This window comes from Saccopteryx leptura, chromosome 11 (assembly GCF_036850995.1).
Source record: "Saccopteryx leptura isolate mSacLep1 chromosome 11, mSacLep1_pri_phased_curated, whole genome shotgun sequence".
Taxonomy (NCBI): Eukaryota; Metazoa; Chordata; class Mammalia; order Chiroptera; family Emballonuridae; genus Saccopteryx; species Saccopteryx leptura.
The window spans coordinates 13,036,152-13,042,151 of record NC_089513.1 but is presented as its reverse complement, the minus strand read 5'-3'; positions in this window follow the sequence as shown (position 1 = coordinate 13,042,151).

Here is a 6,000-nt window from a genome sequence, read left to right as displayed (position 1 = left end):
GGGTGAGCCGTCCCTGGGCTTGTGTTTTCAGTTGGGAGGGTCAGTGTGTGACCTGCTTCTTGAGGGTGATGATACTTCCCTTCGTTCATCCTGCCCATCAGGTCCCGGGGTCTCTTTTGCACACTTCTCATCACTGACATGTGCCGGCAAAGCCTCTTCCTAAAAAGCCAGCCAGTGAGCTGTGGGGGGCCAGAGAGAGATGACACAGAAGTGGCTGGGGCCCCTGGGTGGCTGAGAGGTCCCATTCGGAGCAAGGCTCAGGGCACACATGAGACTGTTCCCCTCCCCACCCACGTGGCCTGGCTGAACGGTCCAGAATGGAGGGCAGCAGGTGAAGGCTGGTGTCCACACCTTTCCCAGGTCTTCTTGTCCAGGGAGGGTGCAGTTACCCACCTCCTGTCTCCATTGTCTTGACCCATCCCTGAGAAAGAATTCTAGAAAGTTCTTCTCTTGGGCTAGACATTTGCCTTAGGATCAAGGTCCTCTTGATTTTCGCTTCCAGGGTCATGTGTCTAGTCTAGGACAGTGTGCGTGACATCGTGTTGGAGTGTGACCAGACTACTCCCTGGTTTCCTGCCCTGCGTCTCCCGAAGCCTCAGGGAACTCTGGCTGGCCCCCTGCTTATCCACGATTCCCACTGTATATGTCTCAAGCCCTGGCTGCCCGGCCCTCCTGTCCAAGTCCACATTCTTCTCTGGGCTTATCTCCGCTTTCCGCCCAGTTGGCCTCACAGCTCCTCATTCCTGTGGAGTCCTGGTTGTTCATCTGCGCTGGGTCACCGCATTGCTCAGGAAACAGTCTCTCCAGAATCTCTGCACTGACCCGGAATGCTGACGCTAGGGACAGGCACAGAGCTGAGGTCAAACGTGTAGACAGGCTGACAGAGAGTGGAGAGTGAAGGGGGGGGCGTGGTCGGGAAGGACACGTCAGCAATCGGCGGGGAGCTGGAGCCCCAGCAGTGGCGAATCCCGTCCTGGAAGGAGCCAGGTCTAGTGCCTGCGAGCCAGTGCAGACGTGGCGTGGGGAGAGACATCTGTGGGTGGCAGGGGACTCTGAAGGCCTAAGAGGGATTCGCAGTCCGGCTTCTCATCAGCCCAGCCGATTTCTTGTACAAGCGCGTCCCTCCGATGCCGGACCGTGGGGTCCGGAAGACCGATCTGCCTCGGCCCCTTCCTCCCCAGGCTCCTGTAGGTCCCGCTTCACCTGGGGCATCACTAAAAACACATCTGATGGATGGAACTGGGTTGGTGTTTCTGACCAAAAGAGTTTATCCCTGGAGGGTCTTTGGGGTTTCATGGATGCTCTGGGCAGGAAGAAGTTTGAATGATTGGCGGTCACAAATCTAACAGCCCCCGGAACCCCTGCTGAACGAGTCACAAAGCCTGTATTAGGGGTCCTGACCTCTCCTGATATTGATTTCTCTCTCCCTCGGCCTCCTGTTCTCACTTTTCCTGAGACTTACAGCCGAGTTGAACAGCAGGTCCCCAGCACTTGGCTTGGTTTATTGCTGTGGGGCAGACTCTAAAAACTTTTGATCTTTCCTGAAACAGTTATATTGATTTCTTGGTGGCATGAGGTATAATGAGAGAGACAGGCAACTCAGGTCTAGCCCTGCCCTGTAAATCAGCATGAAACAAGGGAGCAGAAGAGTGTTAGGATCAATAAGACATGCAGCTGACGAATGGGAGAGAACCGGTGTGAACGTAGACTGAATCCCTCTCCTATTTCTGAACGCAGAGTGTGGCTAGACAGCCTGTTACATTCTTTTTCACAGTATACATTTCATAGAAGGCTTTTGCATCAATTATTTTGCTTGTGGGTGGCTATCCCATTTCTCACTTGAGCGCACTGGAGTTCAGGGGTTTCCTGCCAGTGAGTACCACCGCGAGTACCCCGCCCAGCATGAGGTCGGGCCCTGTGCTTCTGATCTCTGTGTAGGACTCTTCACAGTCCAATGTGCTGCTTGGCTTACTTCAGTGTGTCTTTATTTTTAAAGTAGACCTTTTTTTCTAAACAGAAGTATAACCTGGTTGATAAAACCATTAAGGGCCAAACTGACCTGGATGCAATGGCATAGGACATTTGGAGTCCTGCTATTATTTGAAGAAAACTCGACTGACCTTTGTGTGACGGGCACAACGCTGGTTCACTTCTCACAGGTCCCCGCAAGGTAAGCTTATTCTCCTAACTTTAGAGATAAAACGCTGAGGATCTGAGAGGTAGAGATACTTGTCCAGTCACTCGCCTGGGCTAAGTTGTGTCCCCTCCAAATTTCATATTTTTTAATATAAATATAGTGGTGGTTCTTCAACTTCAGATTTATTTATTTATTCATTTTTAGACGAAGAGAGAAAGAGAAGGGGGGCAGAAGAACAGGAAGCATCAACTCCCATATGTGCCTTGACCAGATAAGTGCAGGGTTTCAAGCTGACGACCTCAGCGTTCCAGGTCAACACTTTATCCACTGTGCCACCACGGGTCAGGCCCAAATTTCGTATCTTGAAGTCTTAACCCCAGTACCGCAGAATGTGACTTTATTTTGACATCACAGATGTAATTAGTTAGGATGAAGTCATGCTGAATTTGGGTGGGTCACTGAATCCGACAGGACTGGTGTCCTTACAAAAAAAGGCAAATTTGGACACAGATAGGCACAAGAGAGAAGCCGAGGAACACCAAAGATGGCCAGCGAACCTCCAGGAGCCAGGAGAGAGGCATGGGCAGATTCTCCCAGAGTCCTCAGAGGAGCCAACCCTGCCAACACTTTGATCTTGGACTTCTAGCCTCCAGAACGGTGTGACAATAAATGTACCCCAGTTTGTGGTACTTGGGTAAGGTCACTCCGGCCGACCAATACACCTGCCATTGGCTGACTCCAATGCCCCTGCTTTAGACTGTGAGGCCAGGGTATGCCACCAGCCTGCTGGGCAGGAAAGTTCTAAGCACACATATAAGACTGAGAGTTTGGCCTGACCAGGCGGTGGCGCAGTGGATAGAGTATCGAACTGGGACACAGAGGGACCAGGTTCAAGCTCTGAGGTTGCTGGCTTGAACAAGGGCTCAATCTCACTTGAGCGGAGTCTCACCAGCTTGAGTGATGGGTCACTGGGTTGAGTGTAGGACCATAAACATGACCCATGGTTGCTGGCTTGACCCCAAGGTCGCTGGCTTGAGCAAGGGGTCACTTGCTCTGCTGTAGCCCCCCCCCCCATCAAGGCACATATGAGAAAGCAATCAATGAACAACTAAGGAGCTGCAATGAAGAATTGATGCCTCTCATTTCTCCTTTCCCATCTGTCCCTATCTATTTCCTCTCTGACTCTCTATCTTTCTCTCTCACTTAAAAAAATAATGTGATTCTGAGTGTTTCAGAGGCAGCACTGGGAATGGGGGGAGACAGTCCTGGGTTCATTGTCCTCAAGGCTTTGTTTTCTGTACCTTCTGTCTTCCTGGCGCAGGAGGTAGAAGAGGCGGGAAGAAGACACCCAGTGGCTGCCGCGTGTGCCGAGACCCAGCAGGAAGTGCAGTGGGTGCTTGGGGACTGTCTCCAAGACCAGTGCTCTGCACACACGCCCACAGGGTTTCTGCACAAACAGGTAATTGCAAATAGGGCTCCGTCCCCACTTTTCACCTGCTGGACTTGGCTGATTACGAACTTCGATCCCGATGAACCGCAGTGCGTCAGTTCAGGAACACACTGCTGCCGATCCCGGCAGGCTCGTGAAGGCAACCAGACCTAGAACAGGCTTGCTGCATATGCTGGGTGAGTAGCTGGAAGGCCGTCTCGGTACAGAGACCTCTCACCAGCAAGGCAAATGAAATGATGGAATATATATTATTTTGCAAATGAAAATAAAGTTCAGCTGATCAGAGGCACCCAGGAAGATCTGCTCATCAAATTCTGAGAGCATGAGTGGGCGTAGGTCCTTGCTCCCAGTACAGAGGGTCTCCCTTGTTCAGAGGAAGGCGCCCTACGCCCGCAGATGCCGGTCTAAGAGCGAGGCTGCTGTCTTAGGATAGGAGAGGCTTTTCTGATGACTTCTACCTCGTCCTTGTCAATGGCCGGACACACAGTTAGAGATGTATTTGAGAATCGGTGTCACTTTGTCTGGTATGACAAACCCACCAGTTAAAGGCCTAACTTCATTGTCATTTTAAAGGACGCTCTAATAGACTTCCGACAGGTGATGTGACTCTAGCTAAGAGGAAGGGAACATTGTTTCCTATTGATTAGTGCCCAGAAACCTATGATCTAGAACGTTAGATAATAGTTTGTAGAAAACAGTTGCTGGTGAGATACAGAATGCAAATGATTTTTGTTGGTAGAAAAGACAATTCTAAAAGTTATGTCTTTTTTTTCCTCCTGCAGAATATTAAGCCATTTAAAAATATATCATTTAGGAACCATAATCCAAAATTTTTTCTATCTCTCTTTGTATCTAATCAAGTTTCTGGTTATTTTCCCTTAAACTGTCTGCATCATTCTGCGGGTTCTCTCATTAACGAGTTACATAAAACTTTGACACATGCTCCCTACGAATTTGAACAAGATTGTGTTTTTTTAAACCTTTGGAAGAGCATATTGGGTATTCCCATCTCCTGTGCATGTGGCCCATTAAAATCCAGGTTGGTAGACTAGCAGGCATGAAAAAACACCAGCAGAGTAGTATTGCTTGCCCCCTGAGTTCAAGCTCTATTGCCATTTCTGGTCTCTGAGGAATTCCTTTATTTTCATGATGGTCAACTGTGCTTTAAATTAAAAAAAAGAAAAAGAAAAAGAAAAAAAGCTCAGTAGGCTGAAGTGAAAGAGACATCTCTGAATATCTATTTTGCCATATTGATTAAAATGGAAGTCCTTCCAACTGACTTTTTCAGCAGTTGCATATTCATTACGTTTTGCTACCCAGGGCCTTGCTGGACCAGGGCAATGCCTGTGTGCTCCTGTCACCTGCACTTGTGGCTTCTTGCAGGGCCCAAAGGGGGGCCAGGATGGGGTAGGAGGGGGAGGACGGGTTCTGCAGGAGGGAGGGGTGAGTAGCCCGGTCTGGAAGGGCTGCTGCTCATTAATCAGCCGCACCTGTGCAGAGCCCGCCCCGTGAGGACAGGGAGGGGCCCAGTGCTGTGGGGCTCACTGTGCTTCCTCCCTACCAGCGGGACTTGAAGCAGCAATGTGCCAGGTGCCCTGTGACTGGTGCCAGGACTCCCCGGGGTCTTGTTCAATTCTAACAAACAGAAAACCCCAATGGGCTGGCAAAGACAAATCTTGGCAAATCAAAATTGCTAATGAAGTTAAGTTACATTTTGTGCAACATCTGTTCTGTGACCAATTTACTAGCCTCTGAGCAAGTTGGCGCTTGAGCCTTTGTCGGCAGCAGCCTAGGCTCCTCTTACCTAGGCGCAGATGGCCTCTGTGTGGGGAAGGGTCAGGGCGGTAAGGACAGAAGAAGGGCTGCAGCCTGTGAATTTCTCCTGTAGCTGAAGCCAGCCCCCTAGCCCCCCATCAAGTCCACCTATGCTGCTGAAGGGTGTTCTGCACTGACTGAGACTTTACCGGTAGCCGGTGACAGAAACCTAGCTTTATCCAGCTTAAACCCGAAGGGGACTTGACTATAAAGATGCCAGGGGTCCGATGGAACTCAGGACAGGAGCGGGTCATTCCTGGACCCTCTGGAACTGGAGCTCCAGCATGGTCAGGGCTCCCTCTCCAGCTCCTGTCTCTGTTCGGCTCTCTGCGTCCCATCTGGTTCTCCTCTCCCTCTTTTCTACAAACACGTGGTCTCTTCTCTGGTTACGGCGACATGTAACTGCAGGCAGCCACAGACGCTGAGGGAAAGACTCACCATGCAAGCTGCATTAGGTGCCCACCCCTGGACTGGATGGTTTGATTGGCCCTGTGTGGTTGGGCTTCTTTGCCAGGACCCGTGACTGCGATCAGGATCCTGTTGGAACATGGCGGCTGCTCTTGTACATGGTTGGCCAACCTGCTCCTGCCTTCCTTAG